Here is a 15,633-nt window from a genome sequence, read left to right as displayed (position 1 = left end):
TCCATTCATTTTTAGACTCAAGGTTGGGCAATTTTTTCCTCCTATTTTTCTGGAACTTGTCTGAGAAAGGGATTATCTGTTCTTAAAAGTTTCATAGCACTCAACTGCAAAACCATGTGGGACCAAGTTTTGGTCATTTTTGGAGGGGGAGTTATTGATTCCCATATCCAGTTTTTTAGTCTGATTCATCTATTCAAGTATTATATTTCTTTTTGGGTTTCTCTTGGCATCTTATATTTTTCCAGAAATGTATCCATTTAAGCTAGGTTTTCAAATGTCTTGGCATATAGTTGTTAATAATATTCTATTATTTTAAAAAAAATCTCTGTTACATCTATAGTTATTTTTTCTAAATTTAAAAAAGCAATATTTTCAGTCTTTTCTGTGTTATTAATCCATTTAATGAATTATTATTTAGTTTGTGTTAACCATCTTTATTATAAATAAGCTTTATGTAATTGATTTCTGGCCTTATCTTTTTTTTTCTCCTTCATTTTCTCATATGTGGTTTATTATGTTGCCATTTTTCTAATTTGTGGCTGGATGTGTACTTTGATTATTTTACTAATATTTTAAATAGATTATTTTAAATAGATTATTTAAAGCACTAAATATTTTTCTAAGTGTAATGTAAGCTTTGTCCCAAATTTTGACATTTAGTGCTTTCATTGTCATTCAGTCTGAAGTATATTATAATTTCAACATTATGTTCTTCTTATTCCAAGATTCGTTGTATGTTTTCAGATTCCATATACATACCCATATCTTTATCTATCTATACATATAATGATTTTAAATTTATTCTATTATAATTGATTTTAAATTTATTGTATTGTGGTTAGAAAATATAGTTTGTATGCTAATAATTAGTTGGTTTTATTAAAGCTTCTTTTGTGCCTTAGTTTCTCTAGTGCTAGTTAGTTTTTGTGAATGCTCCATGTTTGCTAAAAATGTATTTTCTCTCTTTTTGGAGTATAAATATCAATATTTATTGTTCAATGTAATTGACTATGTTTTTCTATTTTTTAATATTTCTAGTTGCTTTAAACTATCAGTTTTGGAAGGAATGGACTAAAATCTGCAACTACAAATTTCTCCATCATTCCTTTAATTGATACACACGTGCACACACACACAGATATATATATATCTGTGTGTGTGTGTATATATATACACACATATATATATATCTGTGTATATATATATTTACACATACATATTTACATACATATATACATCCTATATAATAAAAGCCTAATATGCTAAGTGTCCTGTCGTCCGGTTGGCCATTCAATTAAAGTGTAATATGCTACTGATATGCTAAGGCTGCTCAACCGCTCACTATGACATGCATTGACCACCATGGGGCAGATGCTCTGACTGGTAGGTTAGCTTGCTGCTGGGGTCCGGATGATCAGGACTGAGCGAGATGGGCTGGACACACCCTGGAGCCCTCTCACAGTCCCTCCCTGGCTGGCCAACCTCCTGTGTCCCTCCCCGGCCCCAACTGTGCATCAGTAGGGTCCCTCTGCCTGGCCTGCACCCTCTAGCAATCCGGGACCCCTTGGGGGATGTCGGAGAGCTGATTTCAGCCCACTCTCACAGGCTAGGCCGAGGGACCCCACTGGTACATGAATTCATGCACCTGGCCTCTAGTATACATATACATATACATATACATATACATGTACATGTACATGTACATGTACATGTACATATACATATACATATACACATACACATACACACATACATACATGTATATGTGTGTGTGTGTGTGTGTGTGTGTGAGAGAGAGAGAGAGAGAGAGAGATAGAGAATATTGCTAGGTACATGTATATATTTTATCATTGCATCTTCTTAGTGTCTTATTCTTTTCCCCAGTACATATGTTCTTTGTACATGTATGAGGGTCAGGAGGCATTCTTGTTATGGCAAAAGGTATAGACACTTACAAGTTTAATAATAATTTTACTCAGGCATTTTTCTTCTTTTTCTTTCTTTAAAAAAAAAAAATATATATATTGTGTTTTAGAGAGGAAGGGAGAGGAATAGAGAGATACAAACATCAATGAGAGAGGCACATCATTGATTGACTGCCTCCTGCATCACCCCTACTGGGGATTGAGCCTGCCACCCAGCATGTTCCCTGATGGGGAATCGAACCAAGAATCAAACTGAGACCTCCTGGTTCATAGGTCAAGCTCAACCACTGAGCCACTGTGTCTGGGCTTTCTTTTTTTTTCTCTTTGCTTAATCCCATCACCCTTCTCACCTAGACCCCATTCCCCACCCCTCTAACAGTCTTCAGTCTGTTCTCTGTATCCATGAGTCTGTCTCCATTTATACTTGTCTGTCTCTCTTTTTTGTAACATTATGAGTGGTCTTTTTAGATATAACTAGTGTCACTTTTATGGTCATTTATGAGTCTTTATGTCACTTAACCTACCAGAAGCATTTGACAAAGTTGAATAATTCCTTCCCCTTGCAACAATCTCTTCAATTGCCTTCCAAGATACTTTTTGCTCCTATGTTCCTAGCTATCCCTCCAAGTCTCCTTTTGTTGCCTCTTCCTGACCTGTAAAGATTGGACTATCCCAGGGCTCAATTCTTGTAATTCTCTATTCTACTTTTTATATAATGTGATTAATTTCTATGGTTTTAAATAATGTTTATATAATAATTACTCCTGAATTTATTTTTTATTTGGTTGAATCATATAAAATTTCTAACACTTGATCATTTTTTTCATTTTTTCTTTCTTTATTTTCACACTTGACTATTTTTTTTATATACAAACATGGTAATTTTATATGACTCAATGATTCTATCTAAAAATCTATATCTATATATCTATACTATATGTTTCTATCTATCTATCTATCTATCTATCTATCATCTATCTACACACACATCCCCCAAAATGTATATTTCCTTTCTTCTCCCACAGCAGTTTGTCAGCAAATCCTGTCAACTCTACCTGCAAAATCTATCTCATATTTAATCACTCCTCACCAGCCAACCTTAAGCTGTTGTGATAGTCTCCTGATTGCTCTCCCCACATTCACCCTTACCCCATTATGGTCTCAACACATCAGTCAGAGTTATCCTTTTAACACATGAGAGCTTATCAGTCCTTGAGTCAAATTCTTTAGCTGTTCCAAAATCCTGCCCACAGCCTATCACACATGACATGTTCTGACCCCCTCCACCTCTTGGAGTTCATCTCTTTCTTCCCTTTTTGCTCTTCTGCAGCCACAGTGGCTAATGTTCCTCAAACTTGTCCAAAGTGCTCCCACTCTGGGGATTTACCTCTCAGGTTCCTCTGCCTGGGACACTTTTCTCCCAGATATTTTTGGCTCAGTCCTTTATGCTTTTAATGACACCTCATCAGAGAAGCCTCCCCTGACACCTCTATATAAAATAGCATTCCCTCACTATCCCTCATTGTCCTTTTATCCTGTTATGCTCTTTTTCATGGTACTTACCAGAACCTAAAATGTTATGAATTCATTTGTTTATATATTTAATGTCTCCTATAACTAGAAATAAGCCCTGTGCACTGCAGATTTATGTCTGTTTTTTTTGTATTTTATTTCCAGCATAAAACAATGCCTGACACACAGTACACACTCAGTATTTGTTAAAATGAATGAATTAATGATCTAATTGTAGAGATGGGGATTTTTTTTTTAATGTTCAAGTTGTCACTACTTGTTCACTCATAGGCCAGGCCTCTCTGCAGGTTAAACTCTTTATAATTTTGTACACTACTATCAGGCATTTCTGAATTCATTTTACTTTTTGACAAACAAATGCCCCAGGCTCTTCATGACTTTTCTGCCTTGAATATGGAATTATATATTCTTTAAGAAGTATTTTTAAAAAAATTAATTATTTCTAAAAAATAAGTAAGTACTAGTTTAAAAAAACAAAACAATCACTTTTGAGATTTTGGACAAAATTTCTTTTTCTTTAATTTATCAACACCATGTCTTCATTTATTTGTAGTATAGAAAAGTAAGTATCAGTAGTTTACTTTAATAGTCAGATAAATATCAATATTTATATATAAAATAAAAGTCAAATAAATATGTCAGATAATTTAATGAGAGTAAAAGTAAGGAATGGCCAGAGATTTTAGAAACATATTCCAAAATATTTAAGTGGAAAAAGTTGTATAGTCCACAACAGTGTCTGGGCTTCATGGAAATAAATTTATAAAAAAAGAAAACTAATGCATTTGGGTACTAACAAATTTTAGTTATACTTTTATGTTATTTTATATTTGAATATGTCTTTACCACCATTTTGTGTTGTGAATAATTGCCATATGGACGAAACACAGGCGCTTTTTTTTCTGGGAAATTTGATAGAGAGTAGTAACCAATAAAATCACCAAATGCAGGGAATGCTTTTGCCAAAATTCAAACAGATGACCAGATTCTGGGACTTCTTACTTGGACTGGATGATGCAGAGCCAGTAATTCATTCTTAATGAACTGCTCAAGGGATTCCCAGGAATTTAACTGCTTCAGATTTACAATTTTCTGGGGAGCCAATAATACTAGAGGCTGCTACTTAATGTGACTCATTAGTGCTTGTATGTAAGCGGGAGAAACCCCATCTGAGACTATTTTGCTGTCAGGTTCATGCAGGAGTACTGGTGTTCTGGAGCATTTGGGGCTCACTTTCAATCTGCCTTGGGGCAAGGCATTCTGAGAATTTCTCAGTGAAGCTGCTTCTTCCCACACCCTTCTCATGGGCTGCCATTTTATCCTGATAGCTGGGGAGTAGCATACTCCTTTCACTAGGTCTTATCTTACTTTCTCCTCCCTCTCTCAGGGCCTCATTCAGCTTGGCTGAGCTGGAACTCTGGGGAATACAGCAAAGTGGCAAATACACTCCTGTGTGTGGCCATATAGCCTCCAGGCCTGGGGCGTTTCTGACCCCCTCTGGGTTCCTTAAGCCAAAGGTTTGCTGATTAACTCTTATACTTTTCCTGCTCTTCAGTGGATTTTTCTTGGTGTTAGAATTGTTTATTTAATATTCTTTCTTCCCAACCGCTTTTCACATAAAATCAAACAAAAACAAACACACCAAAAAAAAACCCACACCAATAACCAAAACATCCCTTGTTAGCATTTTTTTTTCACCTTTCTGCCAGAGGAAAGTAGTGATAGGAGAGAAGTCCAACAACTCCGTGCATCTACTTTTTTAGCTCAAAACTGTGATGTGGTGTGTGTGTGTGTGTGTGTGTGTGTGTGGCTCCAACAAGCCTTGTAGCCTTGAATAATATCAGGGTGTATGTCAGCCTTCTCATTTCTTCATATTGGATAGTCATCTTCCCCTAAACATTTGCTACCTAAAGTCTGATCTAAGTAAGGTCTGGTAGTGTCAGCTTCATCTAGAAGCTTGAAGAAAAGTAAGGTCTCATGCCTTGCCCTAGACCTACAAAATCCCATCAGTACTTTCTGAGTCTATAACCATCATTTTCTAGTCATAATGTTATTCTTCTTTTCCAGCCTCAGCTACTCTGGAGATGTTCCTGATTTCGACATAGTTGTAATTACTGTAAGGCTTCTCTCTGACTTCTCATTGTAGAACTTTAGGATTTCTTGAAAATGCTTCAACGCATACCTGAGGGACGATGGATAATGGGCCAGGCCGTACTCCTTTTCTAAAAAATATATTATTGATTTCAGAGAGGAAAGGAGAGGGAGAGAGAGAGAGAAACATCAATGATGAAAGAGACTCATTGATCAGCTGCCTCCTGTATACACCCCACTGGGGATCAACCACACACATGCCCTGACCAGGAATCGAACCATGACCTCCTGGTTCATAGGTCAGTGCTCAACCACTGAGCCATGCCAGCTGGGTCCATGCTCCTTCTTGAGACAACCTTTCATCTAGAGTAGCTGTTGTACGTTGAAATGTACCTCCCTCTCCCTTTCCCAAAAGATATGTTGATTCCTTACCTCTAGTAGCTATGAATGTGACTTTATTTGGAGATGAGATCCTTGCAGATATACTCAAGTTAGAATGAGGTCCAACTGGATTAAGGTGAGCCCTAATCCAATGACTGGTGTCCTAATAAGAAGAGGGAAATTTGAACATTACACAGAGGAGACACACTGGTGTAAATGGAGATGTGAAGATGGAGACAGATTAAAATATGTCTACAAGCCAAGGAATGCCCAGGACCAATGGCAACCACCAGAAGCTATGGGTCAAGCATGGGACAGATTCCCACTTACAGCCTCCAGAAAGAACCAATCTGCTAAAATCTGGATTTCTGAATTCTAGCCTCCAGAGCTCTGAGAGAATAAATTTCTGTTGTTTAAGCCGCTCGGTTTGTGGTATTTTGTTACGACAGTCATAGAAAGCTAGTACAGTAACTTTCCTTTGATCTGTCTTATATCTGCGTAAAATGCTACTTGAAGGAAGAATTGGCTCACTTGTAAAGTGCTTAGAAACCATGATTATCTTACATTGGTAGTGTGGTGGCAGGTGAAGGGAAGCAGAGGGGCAAAAATTACTCTTTGCCTCTGAATAAATTATTTTATTTACTAGAGTAGCAGTGTGTTCTATGTATTCTACAGCACGTCTGGTAATGTATTTTTTTATTTGATAAATCTTAGTTACCATTTCCTTTCCTTTCTCCTGTGGACCAATCTTTTTGCAGGTTGGACAAATTATCATTTCAGTGGTACTACATTATACTTTACTCACACCATTCACCTTCACAAACACCCCAGCTAATGAACCAAGAAAGTGCCTTGACTCTTCTTCCTTTCAAATGAGTTTTTACCAAAGTAGTACAGTGCCTGGGACTAAGCAGGGACTATACCATTATTTCCAGACTGTTTTGGAGTCACTTCTCGATCTCAAGTGGCTCAGCCATGTTTTCTACCATAAGGTTCATCATGGTCTCATGGAAATAAAACTAGTAGCTCTGCCTTCCTTCCATTCCTATCCCCTAAGACATGCCTAGAATGCCCTTTTCACATATTACTAGAAATCACTGAAAAAAAAATTGAGAAGGTATGTAAAACTTTTTTGTGTAACAAATGAATAAAGGTCAGTTGCTGGTTTTTTTGGCAGGAAAAAGTAGAGAGCATTATTGTATAAGCTCATTAAGGGCTGAGTATCAATTCCAAATCCAGGAAGTCATAGTTTCCTACTGGTATTGGCTAAAAAGCAATAAATGGATTAGTAGAGCTAATTGGGTCATTTAATATGATTGGTTTTACTCATTTTAATTAAGGGTACATTTATTTTCTTAATAATATTTCAACAAGCAATTATAGTTTAAGTAAACAAGTGAAAGAATGCAGACACTTATTCAAAAGAGATGCTCACAGCATTGTTTTATATTTGTAAAATTTATAGCTGTGTTCAGTAGATTCCAGTGGGATTTAGTGAGTTTATTTTCTTTTTGGTTTTAATTAGAAATCCCTAGTGGGATTGTGGATAGCTATACAAACTAGAAGAATGGGTATGTTTTGATTATATTGGATGTTAGTGATTTTTTAAAATAGCGTTTTAGTGATGTTATGGTGTTAGTTTAGTTTTAGTTTTGTTGTTTTTTTTAAGAATAGTGGAAATAAAACCAAATATTTACTTAAAATCATTTCTAATGTTATAAAAGTATGTGCTTATTGAGAAAGTTAAATTTTCTCTGGGAAAAACCCTCTAATTTCTGTGTTTTGACTGCATATCAGTGTAAGATCGGGCCATGAGAAACTCTAAATAAACAGATGGTGAGCAGAAGCAAGACAGAGGGGAAAGGCCTTGGAATAAATTAACTATTTCCTGAGATTTTCTAGAAGGGAGAACATAGAATCTGTTTTGGATTTTTCAGTTAAGTCTAAGAATATATCTGAGTCACTCCATGAACTCATCTTTTACCTCTATAGTTGGGAATCAAAGAAACCATCAGCTCTGTAAATTCAGCTATGAAATTGAGAGTCCTCAGTAATTGGTGGCTATACTAGGGTTCCAACAGAAACTTTGTTCCTGCATAGTTTTTATCTCTCTCTACACACACACACACACAAACACACACACACACACACACACACATATACTAGAGGCCCGGTGCACAAAATTTGTGCCCGGGGAGGGGGGGTCCCTCAGCCCGACCTGCACCTTCACCATTCCAGGACCCCTCGGGGAATGTCCCTTGGACATCCCTCTTGCAATCTGGGACCGCTGGCACCTAACTGCTCACCTGCCTGCCTGCCTGATTGCCCCTAACCACTCTGCCTGCCTACCTGGTCGCCCCTAACTGCCCTTCACTGCTGGCCTGGTTGCCCCTAACTGCCCTCCCCTGCCGGCCTGGTCACCCCTAACTGCCTCTGCCTCGCCCCCCGCCACCGTGGCTTTGTCCGGAAGGATGTCCAGAAGATGTTTGGTCTAATTAGCATATTACCCTTTTATTAGTATAGATTAGCTCTGCAACTTCTCAATAGATGACTGATGATAGCCCATATTTTCCTTCCTTCATCCTGAAATCCACAGTGATTGTCTGAAGCACAACACCTCATGATTTGTCTTCTCTTGAGCTCTCACATTTTTGTTCTACTTGGGCCAACTCTTAACAAAGTTAACTGCCAACTTCCTCTACTTACCCCACCCTGTCTCCATTATTAGCCCTTATCCATCTCACCCTTTAGGCCACATTTCCATGATAAAAAATCTTTCTTCACTATTGACCTTTTCCTTCTCTTCTTTCATTGACTTAACCTTAATCTAGAATCATAAGATTCTAGAGCAGTAAGGGATCTTAACAGTCAATATACCTCACCTTCTCTTATATAATGACTAGAGGCCCCATGCATAAAATTTGTGCAAGAGTAGGTCTTCGCAGCCGAGGCTGCCTGGATCCTTCCCTTGCAGCTGCAGGCAGCTGCCTGGATCCCATGGCTGCAGCCCCAGCTCTGCCCCAGAAGGATATCCAGAAGGATGTCTAGTCTAATTAGCATATTATGCTTTTATTATTATAGATATGTTAAAGCTTTCAAAGCTGCATTAAAACACTGTATTGGTATCTGTATGACATATGCCTCTCACATTTATTAATATCATTGTTATTATCTGTAATAATAAAAGTGTAATATGCTAATTAGACTGGACACCCTTTCGGACAACCTTCCAGATGAAGCCAGGGCTGCGAGGGAAGCCTGGGTCCCAGGTGCCTGCTGGTGGCCAGAGGGAAGCCCGGGTCCCTGTGCCAGAGGGAAGCCGGTGCTGGCAGCCAGGAGAAGGAAGGCCTACTCTTGCATGAATTTCGTGCATTGGGCCTCTAGTTTACGATAATACTTTATTATATCCTAGATTATTTTTATTAAGACATCATTTAGTCACAGAAATACATCTGATAGTGATGTGACAACATTAATTCATGTATTGATTACATTTATTGAGCATATACTATGTGTCAATCATTATCCTTAGTGGGAATTAAACTATAAGCAAAGTAGAAAAAAACCCACCCTTAACGGACTTTACATTCTTGTGGTGGAAGATAGAGTCTAAATGTATGTAGGTGATGTGGATATAATGGTTTGATGTATATATAAATGTATATATAATGGTCTGTGATGGTGTTGAAAATTCAATCAGTGAAGGGGGAGACATTGCATTGAGTTGTATGTTCTATTTTGCGGTTTGGGGTAGGTCTGGTGGTGAAACCAAGGTTTTGGAATATACTGGAACTGAATCAAAGAAACTTATGCCCTCTTGACTTCAGTTTTGCTAATGAAGAAGGTTAACCACATAAAATCCTTCCATTTTATTTTCTTCCTTTTGATAGGAACAATGTAAAACTGTAGCTGAGGGTAATATAAGGAAATGATGGTTTTGCCCTGACTGCTACTCTCATTACCTTCATTTTTCTTTGAGAATCTCATTTATTAAAATGGCCTGACTCACCCATTGACACAGCAACCACTAGTTAATTTAAATTTAGAGTTTGCATTTCTTCATTTTCAAGACCTAATTTCCTTACTTGGAAGCAAAAAATGTTTAATCAAGGCTGCACGTAAGAGAAAAAACAAGAAGCCAAAGGCACCTTGGACTGCCCTGGTCTCAGCTCAAATACCCATGTATTGGACATTTGCAGGAGAGAGCAACAGCTTGGAAACCCCTTTACTGTGGGAGACTAGAGAGGGAATTGGGGCTGGTAATTAGGAAAACAGATAAATAAGCACTGACCAGTTCTCTCTACTTTTCCTAACACAGTGGTACTTTATTTCGAAATTAGGAAGAAAATTCTTCAATTACGTAAGAGTGATTAAATAAGGGGAATAATGTTCCTCAGTTATTTTTAACTTGTATTTGTATATACATATCATAGTTTGGAAAGGATACATATGTTAAATTTCTTCTGGTGTCTTCTTGCTTCTCCTATAATTTCTCTTTCTGTTCCCAAATCTTCCTCTAGCAGTTGTTGTTTTGCCTCTCCCTGTTTTTAATGTTGTTGTTATTTAGGGTTCCATTAACAGGGCTTTAGTTGTCACCTAAATGGTGATAGTCTAATCTCTCCACACTTCACCACTCTGATCGCTGGGCAAGTAATATTCCCCTTGTATATCATATGGTACCTCAATGCCTTAGGTATGGAAATAAACTATGCACATTTGCTCTACAATTTGCTTCTTCTTTTCTGTCTCTATTTCACGATCCATTCCATCTCCCAAGCCAGATACTCAAGTCATTTTAGATTGATCCTTTTTTTAAAATAAGTAATATTTCCTTTATATTGCCAGTTTTATTTCCCAATATGTCCCAATAATATTTAGGTTTTTTCCTCTCTATGCTATAGCTGTACCCTAATTTAAATCTTATATCCTTTCCTCCCTCAACTCCTTTCATCCTCTACATTTCTGCTGGAGAGATCTTTGAAAATGTAAATCTGTATTTTTTTTAACTTGTTAAAATTCTCAAGAATGAGTGATGGCTATAGAGAATTTATTATGTGTACCACATCATTTATAAAACAAAATTCTAAAGATATTTCAAAAGGTATCAGTAAAATATTACATTTAAAAAGGGACACAGAAGCATTTTAATATACTTGATACAATTATAAGGTTGCCTAAGGCTAACCTATCTTGAATTAGAGTGTCATGATGAGCAACAGAAAGATATCCATAGAAACAGCATCAGGGAAGTTCAAGAGAAAGCCTCTAACTGATAGGCAGAGTCTAGGGATGGGGACTAGGCAATATGGGCCACCAGGAAGGTTGTCAGCAGGTAGCTGGCTTTCCTCCCACACCATGAAAAACTGGCAGGAGCAAGTCACGGCCCAGCCTTAGAGAACCCAAACTGGGTTAAGGGTCAGATGTGGATTCCTATAAGCTAGCACAGGATAAAAACTGGCCTTGGTAGCAGGTCTGACTTGTTTATGAGTCTCAATGGGTTTTAAACTAGAATTCAGTTCCCCACCCTGGAGCCTGGGGGAAGAATGTGCATATGGAAATCAAGATAATGAACAAATATTTATTAAGTACCTACTCTGTGCCAGGGACTGTACTAAGTAAGTACTCGGAATACAGTAGAGACAATCCAGATACAAACTCCTGGGCCACAGTGCTTACTGTCTAATGATAAAAACCGACATTAAACCAATGAGTGCTACTGAAAAGATGTGTAGGGTGCTAAGAAAGTAGCATAAAGACTGTTGGAGCAGGAGACCCAGACAGGGCATTATAGAAAAATCAAAAGTAGAGCAAACATGCTTAGCACTAGGGACCTTATTGAGGGAGTGGATTTTCTGCCATCAGAGGACATCAGAGCAGAAGCTGAGAGAGGGCTGGAGCTGGGCATGGGGCATGGCTGTAGATTCCGTGGGAATGCTTGATCATATGGGGCTGAAGAGCTCTCTGCTGATCTGGCTGGTTCAGCCCTGGGTGGACAAGATCTTCCCCAGGACAATATATGACATTGAGAATTGCTCTATTGGATTATGTTTGATGGGGTCTCAGTTACTGTGCTCATGAACAAGCTGTCATTTAAAAGTTTTTTCTTGGCCTGGCCAGTATGGCTCAGTGGTTGAGCATCGACCTAAGAACCAGGAGGTCACAGTTCAATTCCCATTCAGGGCACATGCCCGGGTTGCAGGCTCGATCCCCAGTATAGGGTGTGCAGGAAATGCTCTATTGGATTATGTTTGATGGGGTCTCAGTTACTGTGCTCATGAACAAGCTGTCATTTAAAAGTTTTTTCTTGGCCTGGCCAGTATGGCTCAGTGGTTGAGCATCGACCTAAGAACCAGGAGGTCACAGTTCAATTCCCATTCAGGGCACATGCCCGGGTTGCAGGCTCGATCCCCAGTGTAGGGTGTGCAGGAAGCAGCCAATCAACAATTCTCTCTCATAATTGATGTTTCTCTCTCCCTTCCTCTCTGAAATCAATAAATAAATATTAAATTTTTTTCCTCTTTTACTAATGCTTCTTCTCAGCACTGTGGCGATCATATTTGCAAATAATCAGCGAGGGTCAGCCTACTGGACTGTCCAGTTGAGAAATCTGTCCTTTTTCATCTTTAATATGTAACTTGGGCTCTTATAGCCTCAGGCATCCCTAACACATGTATAATTCTCTAGAATTATAAATAAGTTGTATTCAACGCCAATTAACATCATCATCAAAAATATTGAGAATGGCACACATCTCATGCACGCAGCAAGCACTGACTGTACAAAGTACTCTCAACTGGAATCCACCCAGCTCAAATGACTTCATGCAGAGAAAATAAATACCAGTGAGCAGGCTGCTTGATCTGGGTAGAGTAGATTTTTTTCCTTTTTCTTTCTCCAGCAGCCCTCAGCATGAAATATTTGTTATAATGAAAAGTGTACAGGACTTGGTATATTTTTTCTATGCCACTCTTGATTTTGAAAGTCAACCAGTCCAAGTCAGATCACCTAGCATTTTTATGTTAGAGATAGTAGCCCTGTCCCTTTGCCTTCCTCCGGAGGGAAAAGATGAAATGTGATATGCAGTCATTTGTACTGAGCACGTTCCTGCTGAAAGGCCTTTCTTTGTGAGGTACTTTGAGTCTCCGAGAAAGGTATTCATTGTTTGTCTCTACTATTTGAAGATGACCTCACCGATAGAGTTGTATCCCCAAGTGACTGAAATGACTGTGGTCTGGGAGGCGTGGGGAAGGCTTTTCTGTGGTTTGGGGTGAGGGCCTGTTTGCAGGGCCTGGCATTTGTAGAGCCACCTTTCTTCAGGCTGCTTGTCAAGATGAGTTGGCTCAGATCTGTTAGCTGCACACCAGGTTCCTCTGTTGGCGGGTGTTCTATTCCAGAATTCCATAGTTATCAAGAAATGGACTATGTCAACACAAGGTTTTATTGTGTTTCGAGGCACTTTGGGGCCTCTGACAGCTGCTCTCACTTTTTTAGAGCAAACTGCTGCTGAAGGTTTGGCAAAGGTTAATTTTTAAATGGATTCTGAGCTGCTATATGTGGCATCTCCCTTGGTATTTGAATCATTCAGCACATAACCCCATCGTTAGATCACTTTTTTTTTTTGGATGAAATTTTTGTTGGTCACCTTTAAAGCTGCATCAATCACTTGGTAATGGAAAAAAAGTCAATGTAATGATCTGCTTTGAAAATAAACAGTATAACTTGACTTTGGCATCGAGAGCCTATTATCATGTGGTAACATCATTCTGTTCCAATGACATTATCTGCTAAGGATATTATGATGGTGGAAAATATTTCAATTTTGTTATCGAAACAATGAAGTTGTGATATTTAATTATGGAGAAGAATGTTTAATTTGGGGAATCTGGTATGTCAACTGTCACAGTTTACTCATCAGAAGACTGGGCGATGCTAATCAAATTGGAACAGAATATTATGTAGTGACCCACCCATGTTATTGATTCAACATTTTTCCTCATTTTCCTAAGTTTTAGCCATTGAAATTTGAGTTTTTCCATTAATTTTGCTGATTAACAAATAAATTATTGAGCTCAACTGATGCACTGAAGTAGTAAGAAGTAGAAAGGGGATAGGAAATGGAGAACAGCATCTGCGGTCAGTTTTTGTTTTGGGGGGATGTGAAACCTGTATGAATGACACAGTAAGAAAAGTATTTCCAAGTTGAAATGTTAAACTAGGGGAAGTGCATTCTCTCTCTTTCTCTTCTCTCTCTCTCTCTCTCTCTCTCTCTCTCTCTCTCTCTCCTCTACACACACACACACACACACACAGTGTGTTGAGGAAATTTAAAATAAAAATGAATAGTCCCATGATTACAATGCTTAGACTATTATGTGATGAATAAAGCTTGTCCTTAAAATGTTAGGGAAGGTGACACTGGGATAAGATTAAAAAGGCAATATAGGCTACTTTCTATTGTACAGTAACTTACTTTATTGCTGACAATCAGTTGTGCCATCCTAACTTCATACATGGTCTTCAGTTACAGCCATTAGCTAGCCAAGAAACAGGTGAGCCCCTTTTGCTTAGTAGCTACTATGGGTCAGACATCCTGCCTGATCCAAAGAGAATGTGGAAATGGATAAGACACATGTTGTCCTCTAGGAGCATTCCATCTCATGGAAGACAGACACAACAAAACTATGCTTGGTGTTTACATGGGTCAGGGATGGGAAAGAGGCCACTAAAAGTGAGGAAAGGGTCAGAAGACTACACCATACTTAACCCAGGCTCAGTGGTACATTAGCAAGAACTGGTTAATCAGAAAAACAGAAAACCTACAATTCCTGAGCTGGAGGAAACTGAAAAAGCATAGGGTATACCCTAATTTGACAGTGAAGCAAGGTGGTGGCAGAGCTCGGACCCGAGTCCATTCTCCTGACCAGTGTTTTATCTGCTACATAACACTCTTTCCAAAGTTCTATTTCCAGTTTGGGATTAAGGAGTTTGGGATTCTACTGTGAAAGGAGTTGCAGAGTGAGACTTGGTCTACCTCACAGTTCCCTTGGTCACAAGTCCCTGTGTGAAATCTTTATCTCCTTTTCCTTTATCTGAAGGGAAAGGATAGAGGGGGTAACCTGACTAATGGCAGGCTGTTTCTGCAGCTGGGCCAGAGATGCTCAGGACTCTGGTTTTGGCTGCTGAAACTTTCTGAGTCATTACTTGGAGTGCCCCCAGATTCACAAAAGTGCCGCAGGGACCACGAAGCAGAGCCTTTGTATATACGGAGGTTGGGAAGAGTATCTGGGCTGTATTGAGTGCTACCACCAAATTCACATGGGAGTTGTGTCTCCAACAGAATATAAGAAAACTAAAGCGCCTTTTGTTTCTGGCAGGGGGCCACGATCAGCCTCAAGTCTGGTGACAGTAAACTGTGAAGAAAAGTAGCCTAGGCTACATTTGAGCCGTCACTGAGCGACTTGGGAATCGATGGGAATATCACCTTTCTGGCTTGTACTTCTCTACGTCAGCCCAGTGCCTTTGGTAAGCTCTCTTAGTATACACAGCAAGCTGAAAGCTCTTCTTTCATGGACTTTTAGGTAGAATGTATATCTGAACACAACCATTCAAGGAATGGTTTTAGATAACCCAAATGTTAGGGGGATGGTGAGTAAACACTAGTGCTGTTACATTTTATTTTATTCTTTATTTTATTCCTGTATTT

The 15,633-nt window shown here is 38.7% G+C and overlaps 1 long non-coding RNA gene across 1 annotated transcript in view; it reads left to right on the top strand.

The window, feature by feature from the left end:
* LOC102246546 overlaps window positions 1-15,633 on the top strand; it is a 301,492-nt gene that overhangs the window by 46,783 nt on the left and 239,076 nt on the right. The window contains exon 3 of the long non-coding RNA XR_001362641.1: window positions 15,305-15,452. This is a non-coding gene — a long non-coding RNA (uncharacterized LOC102246546). The remainder of the gene's footprint in view (window positions 1-15,304; window positions 15,453-15,633) is intronic.

The sequence above is a fragment of the Myotis brandtii genome, unplaced genomic scaffold, assembly GCF_000412655.1.
Source record: "Myotis brandtii unplaced genomic scaffold, ASM41265v1 scaffold285, whole genome shotgun sequence".
NCBI classification, from domain to species: domain Eukaryota; kingdom Metazoa; phylum Chordata; class Mammalia; order Chiroptera; family Vespertilionidae; genus Myotis; species Myotis brandtii.
The sequence above is the reverse complement of the archived record's forward strand: the minus strand, read 5'-3'. Positions and strand labels throughout refer to the sequence as shown.